The sequence below is a fragment of the Mustela nivalis genome (genome assembly GCF_964662115.1).
Source record: "Mustela nivalis genome assembly, chromosome: 3".
Taxonomy (NCBI): domain Eukaryota; kingdom Metazoa; phylum Chordata; class Mammalia; order Carnivora; family Mustelidae; genus Mustela; species Mustela nivalis.
In genome coordinates this window covers 53,647,869-53,660,071 of record NC_139022.1, presented here as the reverse complement: position 1 = coordinate 53,660,071, position 12,203 = coordinate 53,647,869, and the positions used below count along the sequence as shown (strand labels likewise).

Here is a 12,203-nt window from a genome sequence, read left to right as displayed (position 1 = left end):
AAAAAGAAAAGAAAAAAAATTTTTTTAAAAAAAGAAAACACCTGAGAAAAATGTAAAAAAGAAAAAATATATATATTAGATAAACTAGTAAAAAATCGTTAAAAAAGAAAAAGGTAACAGTTAAAAAAAAAAATTTTACCCGAAGGCGAGAAGAAAAAGAAAAAAAGAAAAAAAAATGAAAAAGAAAAAATTAAATTAACTGCAAGACTAAAAAAAAATCACAGGAAAAAAGCCATGAGTTCCGTGCTTGGCTTTCTCCTCCTCTGGAATTCTGCTGCTCTCCTTGGTATTGAAACCGCACTCCTTGGTAGGTGAACTTGGTCTCGGCTGGATTTCTTGTTGATCTTCTGGGGGAGGGGCCTGTTGTAGTGATTCTCAAGTGTCTTTGCCCCAGGCGGAATTACACCGCCCTTACCGGGGGCCGGGGTGAGTAATCCGCTCGGGTTTGCTTTCAGGAGCTTTTGTTCCCTGAGCGCTTTCCGTAGAGTTCCGGAGGACGGGAACACAAATGGCGGCCTCCTGGTCTCCGGCCCAGAGGAGCCGAGAGCCCAGGGCCCCACTCCTCAGTGCGCCCTCAGAGAACAGCGCCCAGGTACTCCCGTCTGCCTGACCTCCGGCCGCGCTCCGAGCTCACCGAGCCTGCGATCGGTTCAAGGTAACACCGAGCTGTGAGCTTACTGTCGGCTCTGTCTCTGTAGCCGGCTTTCCCGTTCCAATACCCGCAAGCTCTGCGACACTCAGACACCCCCGATCCTTCTGTGACCCTGCGGGACCTGAGGCCACGCTGACCCCGCGTGGGCTTCGCCCCGGTTTAGCCTCTGGACTGATGTCCCTCAGCGGAATAGACTTTTAAAAGTCCTGATTTTGTGCGCGGTTGCTCCGCCGCTTGCCGGGAGCCGGCCCCTCCCCCCGGGGTCTATCTTCCCGTCGCTTTGGATTCACTTCTCCGCCAGTCCTACCTTTCAGAAAGTGGTTGTTTTTCTGTTTCCAGAATTGCTGTTCTTCTTCTCTTCGATCTGCCGATGGATTTTCAGGTGTTTGCAATCTTTAGATAAGCTATCTAGCTGATCTCCGGCTAGCTGAAGCAGTCTCAGCTTGCTACTTCTCCGCCATCTTGACTCCTCCCTTGAATATTTTAAATTCTTATATTTAGCTGGTCACTCCTACATTGTTTTTTAAGTATTTTAAAGTTTTGCTTTTTACATTTATTTCATTAATTCGTGTGGAATTTGTTTTAGAGTACTATGTAAACTAGGAACCATCTATTCATATGTGCTGTCCAGGTATCAGTGATAGGTATTGACTATATTTCCATTATGCCCATTCCTCACAAAATCATAGTACTACTTTTGTCATGTATCAAGTTTTTATATGATTTGGATCTCCTTCTGAGCTCTTGGTTATATTTAATTCTTAAATCCCTTTACAAATAGCATTTGATTGCAGTTATTAAATTTTTACTAAGTCAAAATATTAAACAGACCAGTGAGTCACTCTCTGCTTTTCACACAAATATAGTTTTCTTCTTCAGAATTGTTTGTCAGTACTTGACTTTTTAATCATACATATAAACTTCTGGATCAGATCCTCCAGTTTTGAAAAGAATCCTACAAGAATTTGATTAGGATTACAAAGAATTTACAAACTAACTCTGGGGAGAACTGACATCTTTAATATATCATCTCCCTATATATGCATGTAGAATGTATGTCCTTTAAAAAATTTTGGTGTTTAATATTTGTATACATAGTAAGATAAATGTTATGATTTTTCCTATAAAGTTCTAGCACATATTATTATTCTGAAGTATCTCCTAAGTTTTTGCTTTAATAATATGGGCGAGGTTCCCAAATAGTACATTGTAAACTTTTTTAATAGCTGTGTTTTGATGTTGCATACTATATCCAACAATCATGTTGGTTGGACTTTCAGTCTTCATATTATTTTTTGATAGGATGTTTTAAAGTTTCTATATGATCATGATATCTACAATGACGTATTTCTGTTCCAAATTCTAAATGACTTTTTCTATGTCATTTCTATTATTGTTTTCCTGGCTGAAGCAAATTATAATCTTGTACCAATGGTAGCTACCTTTTCTGTGTTTTCCCTGCCTTAAAAATGAATGATACTATCATTAATTATAATGTTTTTGTGTTTTACATGGATAACTAATAAATTCAGTAAGTTTCTTTCACTTTTATTTTACTAAAATTTCTGTCAAAAATATGAATTTTACCAAATATTTTATTCTTTTTCTACTGAGATAACCATTTGATTTTTACCCTGATTAAGTTAATGAGGTTAATTATTTCAAAGGTTATCTTATACCCATGTTTTCTCTTAATGAAATTTCCTTGGTGTGATTTTGTACTCTTCTATATAGTTTCATTAATTTGGCTAACTTTTGATTCTGTGTTTTTCACATTTATGTTGTTCTTAACCACTATACCTTAAAACTTATTTTTTGTTACTGTACTTGCCAAATTTTGGTTCTTTTCTTTTTCTGTTTTATGAAACTGCTTATGAAAGAAATTGTCTTCCTTGAAAATTTTGTAGAATTCTCCCACAAATATCTGAGTATTATGTTTTTATCAGTAGATTTTTTTCTTGACTCCATTTTGGTAATTTTTATACTTCTAGAAATGTTTGCTTTACATCTGAGTTTTTCTTTTCATTGGAAGTTAGTTGCTTATACTATTGTCATGTAATACCTACTTGTATTAGTCTGCTTGAGTTACTAAAACAAAATAACATAGAGTGAATGACTTAACCTATTGAAATTGATTTCTGTTCTGGAAACTAGAAATCCAAGATAGAGGTGTCAGCTGAGTTTCCCTGTGAGGACACTTTTTCTGGCTTGCAGATGGCTGTCTTCTGAATATGTCCTCGAATGATTTTTCCTTTATAGGTAAAAACAGACATAGCTCTCCTTTCTCTTCTTGTAAGGGTACTAATCCTATCATGTGGGCCTCACCTTCATGACTTCATCTAGTCCTAAAATTACCTCCCAAAAGCCCCATCTCCAAATACCAATTTATATGAATACTTGGGGAGGATACAATTTATATGTGTATAGAGTCATATCTTGTCTTATTGTACTTTATTTTGCTTTGCAGATAATTTTTTCTTTCCAAATTAAAGTTTTGTGGAAACCCTGCATTGAGCAAGTCTATTGGTGTCAGTTTTCCAAAAGCATTTGTTCATGTCTCTGTGTCACATTTCGGTAATTCTAGCAATATTTCAAACTTTCTCATTATATTTGTTATGGTGATTTATGATTAGGGATTATGACTCATTGAGAGCACAGATGATGATTAGCACTTTAACAATGAAGTATTTTTTTTAATTAAGGTATATGTACATTGTTTTTTAGACATAATACTATTACATACTTACTAGACAGTATAATATGAACATAACTTTTATATGTACTGGGATACCAAAAAATTTACCTGACTCTCTTTATTGTAATATTCACTTTATTTCAGTGGTCTATAACCAAATGCACATTATCTCCAAGAAACCCACAATATCTTAGAGGTATGTCTATATACAATGTATACAAATATAATGAATTTCACAATGTATATTATATCATTCTCCATGATGTACATTTAAGTATCTTTTAATTTTGTATGTCAATTATATTTCAAAAAGCCATAAAATATTTGGGACACAAATATTCATTCCATAACATTAATGTTTCTTTCTTTTTCATTCCTAATAATTTCAACTTAAATTTCTCTTTGTCGCATATGACTACATTTTTCTCCCCCCATGAGTTATCTTTTGGCTTTCTTTAGCATCTCTAATAAGTTCTTATTTTCTATTTAGTTATTTTCTACTCTAGTGGCTGTAATTTATTTCCTCCCATTTTTTCATCTTTTGTTTTTCTGTTTTCCTCCCTTCTTTTTCTTATTTCATGATTTGGAGTCTTGGGTCATTAATTTTTTTCAGATTTTACATTTAGGACTATAAATGTTCCTCCATGTGCTATTTTTTTTTTTTTTTTTTTTTTGGAAAGCCTGTATAACAATTTATTGAATATCTTTAACAAGACCATTATCTGACAAGTAGAAAACAGTTGAGTTTTCAGTTTTTAAAAAAATCCCTCAAACTGGTGTTCATTTTGGAACATTTCTGTTTTTTGTAACATAAAATAAGACACATAATATTCCACCTTGAAGTTTGTCTTTTAAATCCAAAGTGTATACTCTGCCCGTTACAGTAGAATGATATGAATTTAGTCTTCAGTTCCTCTGGATTCTCAGAGCAGCAGTAAGATAAGTCTTAGAATCATCATGAGGCTTAAACCTGCAACCAGTCAAGCTGGCGTGATTTTCTTAGATCTCTTATACCTCACACCCATTATGGTGGCCAGGAAGAAAGCTGTAAACAGTGATAGTTTGACATCTCCCTTGTCATTGGAGACACGGTAGGCTCCATAGCCAGCCAAAAATCCAACAAAAAGACCAGCGATCAAAGATGGAACACCACCTCTCCGTTTATATCCCAAAATGCTTCCAAACGTCACAAGGGCCGCATAACCGAAACCGATCAGGTCTATTGGCAAGGTTGCAATTCTACCGCTGGTGTCCGGAAGCGGTCCCGACCATGTGCTATTTTTGATGCATCTTACATTTTGTATGTATTGATACATTAATTTCAGATATAAATAATTATAATTTTAATTATAAATTCCTCTTAGGCTAATTCATTACAGATCACAGTTTAAAAAATTTCCAATGTATGAGGTTTTGTTTCTTCTTAATGTCCAGAAGTTTGTCCCCATATTCATATAATATTTTCTATATTTTCTGTTGTTAGTTCTTTATTTTATGGTTCATATCACTAAATGTTTCATGTATATTTTAAAAGAATGCATGGTTTCTAACTGATGAGCAGGGTTCTGCATGTTCATTAAATCAAGTGTATTGTGTGTCCTTTTCAGTACTGTATTTTTGTCTTTTTATCAGCCAAGTTCTTGAAAAAAAATCAAGATCTTTCCCATGTATTATACAGATCAATTATTCTCGTTTCATTTTTTATTTATATATATCATCATCAGACTTAAAAATTTTTCCTTGGGACACCTGGGTGGCTCAGTTCGTTAAGCGGCTGCCTTCGGCTCAGGTCATGATCCCGGCATCTTAGGATAGAGTCCCACATCGGGCTCCTTGTTCTGTGGGGAGCCTGCTTCTCCCTCTGCCACTCTGTCTGCCTGTGCTCTCTCTCTCTCTCTGACAAATAAATAAATAAATAACATCTTTAAAAAAATTTAAAAAAACATTAAAAAATTTTTTCCTGAAAAATTTGTCATTTTTAATTAATTAATATTTTTGATAATATATTATGTGACTTAAGAGTGCTACAGTAGTAAAATAAAATAAAAAAGTAATAATACTGTTCATATCTATAGATTTTCCTCAAAAGTCTGTAACAAACATTTATATAAAATTTTTAAAAATTAGTATAAATTTTCCATCTCTGTACTTTGAATATTTCTGAGACATTATATTTTCATGATGTTAGTAAACTTCATATTGTAATATTAGGTTTTTGTTCATCTTGAATATTTTTGGTGTCAACTGTTATGTTTAAACAATTTATTAATATTACTGATGCATCCATACTTCTTTCCACTATCTTATTTTGTATTCTATGTGTTGGTCTTTTACTTTATTTTCTCTGTCATTTATTCGTTTTTCTTAAAGTGATCATGCAATTCTTTATTTTCTATTTATATTTTAATGTTTGAATTCTATTCTAATATTATATTCTAATCTGATCCTTTTTAAAATTAACCATATTTTTCTAACATGGATACCTACAAAATGGTAGTTTAAAAAAATTTTTTTTTTATTTATTTTTTTTAGAGATTTTATTTCTTATATTTGACAGAGAGAGAGAGAGACAGCAAGAGCAGGAACACAGCAGGGGAGTGAGAGAGGGAGAAGCAGGCTTCCTGCTTGATCCCAGGATCCTGGGATCATGTCCTGAGCCCAAGGCAGATACTTAACAACTGAGTCACTCAGGTGCCCCAACATGGAAGATTTTTGATCAGCGAGCCTATTCTGCTGTCAAAACCAGTCTTTAAAACATTTTAACTTACCTTCTGTATACCTTTTATATTATTCTAATCTATTCTTTTAGCTATATCTTGTTTGTCACCCCTCTAACTAGTCACTAATGCTTATTTGGTTTTACCTACATTTTAAAGTTCTTAATCTAATTACTGTTCATCTGCAGGTATTTTTTCCCTTTCTTCTGATTTTTTTCCCTCCTTCTCTTTGTTGTTGCCTTTAGGATATCTTTTCTATTTTCCCCCTGGTGTTCCACTACAGTTTATAGATTATACAGTTTATAGATTTATTTTAATTATCCCATTATTCATTGTGCTTTTTGATCTAAAGGCTAGTAACTTTCTCCATTTCTGGAAAAATTCTCTATGGTTAATCATTTCCTATACCCCTTATTTCTTAGATATATAAAAATAAGTGGCAAGAACCATTCTGAATTTTTAAAAAATCAGCTGAATTTATTATTATTTATGTATTTATTTGATGAGGGATTAAGAGGTATGAACTGTTAGTTAAAAAATAAATAAGTCATGGGGATGTGATGTACAGCATAGAGAATATAGTAATTAATATTGTAATAACCTGGTATAATGGCAAAGGGTAACTAGAATATCAAGGTGATGATTTCAAAATGTATAAAAATAACAAATCCCTATGATATATACCTGAAACTAATATAATGTATGCGAATTATAATTCAACTAAAACGTGTATGATAAAAAAGGATACTATTAATTTAAAAAAAAACAGATTTTATTTATTTATTTGAGACAGAAAGCATCCAATAGCAGGAGAAACAGCCAAGGGAGAGTGAGAAGCAGACTCCCTGCTGAGTAGGGAGTCCAATGCAGGGCTCATCCCAGGACCCTGGAATGACCTGAACTGAAGGCAGATGCTTAACTGACTGAGCCACCCAGGTGCCACTCAGCTGAATTTTTAAAAATCATAGACAGTGCTCATTGTAGCATAATATTCAATATTGATTCTTTTATTCTGTTTCACTAAAAACATGCCTTTTTTATGGCGATATTGTGTCCAATTAAACATACCTATACTCACAGTCTACCTTCCTCTAGAAAGTTGCCATTTGATGCAGTTCTGGCCAAAGTAAAATAAGTAGACAATTGGCTAGGAATTCCCAAAAGTTCACTGAAAGGGATAAAGACTTATAGTTAGTGATACTGTTTTGTACACTTAAAATTTGTTAAGAAAAAGTGGTGTGTGTGTGTGTGTGTGTGTGTGTGTATTTATGTGTGTATGGGTTAATAAAGGAGCCAAATTCAATACAAAGTCAATCCTAACAAGACATCTAGTCAATGCAAGATATTTTATTATGGGTTTTGGTTTTGGCATTGGTTTGTAGACAAAGTATATCATATAGGTTTGAGTGGGAAGACATTAGTGGAACTCAAATATGAGAGCAGCAGATCACCATCATTCCATTGGTCAGAGATGGTGGAAAAGAAAGTGGGTATATTATTTTCAAAGCAGAAAAGATGAAAAGTTGCTTTTGCCTAGTTTCATTTATTCCCACAGTCACTTACAATGTAAATGTGAGTTTAGTTCCAATTCTTCAAGTCAATATTAAAGTTTATTTATATTGTAGTTAAAATTTTAACTGTTCCAAAAACCATTAAGTGTATTTTAATTTCCTTAAATTACTTAACTACTAAATACCCACACTGTATACCACTCATTGTAGTTTCGGTAATCTAGTGAGTGAGTCAGTGATATTCCATCAATCTTAGGCCATAACAAGGAGATAAGTTTATATTTTACATTCATAGTAACTTAATAATGTAAATTTAAAATTTATCTTTTGATAAGATTCAAACACATATAATTCTCTTTTCTTGAGTATCTATAATCTATGTAAGAAAATTTCTGTTGTTAAGATCCAAGCTTCTGTCTTAAACTGAAACCTTAAATCCCGAGGGATTTCCATAGTTTGGGGTTGAGAATAGAGACAAAAAGGGCCAAGTATAATGTGAATAGTTTCCAAAACCCTGAACCATTCAGTGAACCTACAAACCTAACATTTTGCTTTCTCTTGATAGTCCAGGCTGTTTTGAGACCAATTTTTGTGGTTTCATTTGGGTTTTGTGTCTAGTTCTTAGGCCAGTTGGTAAGACTGAAAAAATGAACTAAACCCTAGAGAAGTTTCCAAACCCACAGAGCTGAGCAAAGGGTAGGAATTTTATTTTGAGTTTCAGGTTTCCTAGGGTTTCAAATGAAAGGAAACCAAAGGCCAAATGCAGTGGACATGACATTTGTGAACAAAAACCAATATAAAGTTTGCTTTAACTGACTCAGTGTGGCTGGCGTTACCTTCATCCTTTCATGAAGGAGAGTCTTATTTTCTTCTGATTTATCTGCTGTCCACAGGAAAAGAGGAAAATGATGCTTCCTTTAGCCATTTTTAAGATCCAGCTTTTAAAACAATGGTTCCTTTAGCTTGCTCCCATGTTTACTCATTGAAATTTCCCTAAACATTATGGTTTTCTATACACAAAATCCTATTTTTCTCTCTCCTATTTTTTCTCTCTCTTCCCTTTGTTCTATTATTTAAAATTCCTAACTAATAAAAAATTTCATGAAGCATCATTCTCTATTTTATTAGTTTTCAACAGAATTAAAACATTATTTTAAAATAGAGTAGGAAAGGATTATAAAATGAACTGTCATTTAATATTTGCTTACTGCAACTAAAGAACTAAACTAAATTCATGTAATTTTGGTACATAAATTTCATACTCGTTCATTTTGTAGACAACTCTATAGTGGACTCCTTTCTCTTTAACTTCTTGGTAGTCTTGATGGATATCATGTTATTTTATTTTAATTTAATTAAAATTAAGAGAGAGAAAAAATACAAAGTATAGTTTTACATATACATTATATATAATAGAAATAATACAAGGCTAATCCTCAATGCAGTGAAATTAAAATGTTTGGATTAAGAAATATGATAGAAAAATTGCATCCTTACTTTAATCCAAATGAATAAGAAAGGGTTGTTGTTGGGTCTCATATAAACTACACAAAACTTGTTCTCATATAGAAAAGAAAGTGGCTTTAAGAAATTGACCTACTGTAAACTACCATCTTCTATTTAAATCAGAAAATTATTAAATAAAATATTCCAGATTATTTTAGTTTCTGTAAGAATCTAAGAGAAGTAAGAGAATGGGATGCAATAAGCTGTTGTCTCTGGCAACTGACTCTCTTCCTGTCATATTTTTAAAACTTTATAATTTGTTTTGTACTCCGTGTATACTCTTTTCTTCTATAGATTTTAGCACAGCTGATCACTCAGACATCAACATAATATTAAAATGTTTGTCTTCAATAAAATATTTTCAGATTAGTTTGGCACATAGTAGGTACTTAGAATCGTTGGAGTACAGATGCCTCCACTTAGATGTTAGTAGTTTATATTAAGCCCTAGCAAATTAGATTTATCCCCTCCACAAAAAAATAAGCATTCCTTCTATGGCAAAAATTTCTGTCAAGAAAGTCTTTTTATTTAGGTTCTTTGTAGCCACAAAATAAAGAATTTTTATTTTCGGTAGGACTTTGGAATATTTATCATTTGTTGTCACCATTGATTCACAGGTATAAGAAATAATAGCTATGAATATCTAAGTGAAAGCTTTGTTTGTTGCACTGGCTTTCAGAGTCAACATTTTCTTCAGCAACAGTTATAATTGTAAGCCAATATCACACTTTGTTTTTCCCTCTAGCTGTTAGCAGGAAGTTTAACTTGTCTTTGTGGTCTGTCAAATCAAAAACACAAACACTGTTTGCTTTTTTAAATTTTTTTTTTTTAAATTTAAAGGTCAGCTTGGCTGTTTAAGCCATGTCTTACTATATATTTCCTGCTGAAAAAAAAATAAGCTGAGATAATGTCAAGTGACATTTTTAAACTTTGCAAAATACACAGGTATTTTACACACAATACATAAGTTCTAAATACTAACAATGAAATACTGAAATCAAGTAACATATTTCAAAGAAACTCCAATATATGTGTATCTTCTATACTTGACTACAATCCATTCCCTTTCAAAATTTTCTAAAGAAGACTGAATTGAGCCTAATTGCTAAATTAGCACAACTAGCATATTTGTTAATTAAATCCCATTTGTATTTTAAGTAATTAAGCTTCTATATCAGCCTTAACTAACTACTAATTATGTAAAAACACGGGAAAAGATTTCTAAGCCCATTTAAAAATACTTGTGAAGGTCAAGCAAACCTTGCAAATTTAAACATATTAGTATTATTATATAAAGCCATTAAAAAGTTTATAAAAAGCACCATGATTATTTTACTGAAGGGAAATTTATATTTGAAAATAGGAATGTATGAGATTGCCTCAATTAATTAATGTCCACTTTCTAGTCATCAATAGAGCTGAAGGATAGAGATAAATTGTCAAATTCGCTAGTATTTTCAAAGGAACATGGGAGTTTTTTGTCCAATTCCTGGCCACAACTTTAAAGTATAGGAGTGTACATTTTGGTACATGCATACATGACTAATTTAAAAAGTTCTGGGTGTAAGAGATGCTACTGGGCAAATTAGCTTGTATGCCATGGTAGCTGATTCCCAAGTACCTGTCTAACCTTACCTTTCCTACATTCCCAGCCTTGAATTCTCTAGTTCCATTTTCTAAGAAAAAGTGGCACCTGATCCTTTGACATTCTTTTTAAAAAGTTGTCTGCTTGGCCTGGACTTCTTTTTTTTTTTTTTAATTTTTATCTTTTCATTTTGATATGATTATAGACTTACAGAAAAGTTCAAGAATACCAAAAATAAAAGTAATTCTATATACATTTTATCACCCAGATACCCCAAATTTTCATATATTTGTTTATATATAATACATTTATTATATGTACATATATAATATACATATAAGTATATATATACATATAATATGCATATACATATATATACATACATGTGTGTACAATGGTAGTTGATATTTTATAATTTATATTCTCTACATATGATATATGTGCATATCTTCACCACAACCATTGGATAGTAATTTTCAGCCATGATATCCATTTATCTGAAATACATAAACTTCCTTTTCTAAGGATCGAGGACATCCTATTATATAACTATAGTAGAATTATAAAAAGTCAGGTAATTGATTTGATTCTCCAACTGGCTGATAATATTCAAATTTAATCCATTTCCCAGTAATGTTCTTCATTAAAAAAAAAAATTCCAGGAGTGCCAGGATGGTGCACTTGGTTGAGCATCCCACTCTTTGTTTCAGATCAGGTCTGATCTCAGGGAGGTGAGATTGAGCCCCACACAGGGCTCTATGCTCAGCATGGAGTCTGCTTGATTTTCTCTCTCCAACTCCCCTCCCCACCCCACTGTGTGCTCTCTCTAAAATAAATAAATATTTTAAAAATAAAATAAAATAAAATGAATTCTAGGTTGTGTATTGCTTCCAGTTGACTCTTTAGACCCCCTGATTCTGAAATAGATTTGCAGTCATTGAATTTCAGTATATTTGTATTTTTGAAGGATAGAGGACAGTTATTTTGTAAAATCTCCCTCACTTTGGGGTCACTGTTGTTTTCTTATGATTAGATTCAGATTATGCAGTTTGGACCAGGATATCACAGGAATGAAGTTGTAGTCTTCTCAGCAATAATATCAGGTGGCCTGTGAGGCCAGTTTTCCCATTATTGGTAATACTAAGTTGGCTCTCTTGGTTAGGGTGGTTTTCTGAAACATTTCTTCATTATACATTTATTTTTCCCTTTGTATCTAATAAATAAGTGTGTGGAACTACTTTAAGACCATGTAAATTACTCCCAATTCTCAAATTTTCACTTACTCATATTACCATTTATTAATAATCCCTGTTTGAACCTATTATAACGATTGTTGCCATTATAATTTGATAATTATTTCCACATTTATTATCTGGCTTTATACTAGAGAGAGGAGCTTCTTATTTTCCCTGTTTGTTTGTTTGCTTATTGGTTTATTTGTTATACATTTATGAATTTTTGATATATTAATTTAGATTCGTGTTTGGGCTAGTTTTTTTCTTTAATCTTTAAGTAAGTTACAATATTTATTTGAAAT

General features: G+C 32.5%; 1 pseudogene across 1 annotated transcript; it reads right to left on the bottom strand.

Annotated features, from left to right (window-relative positions):
* Positions 1-4,031: 4,031 nt before the first annotated feature.
* On the bottom strand, positions 4,032-4,663 carry LOC309860919 (transmembrane protein 14A pseudogene; annotated as a pseudogene). Its single transcript has one exon. The product of its transcript is annotated as a transmembrane protein 14A pseudogene (transcript).
* Positions 4,664-12,203: the final 7,540 nt, after the last annotated feature.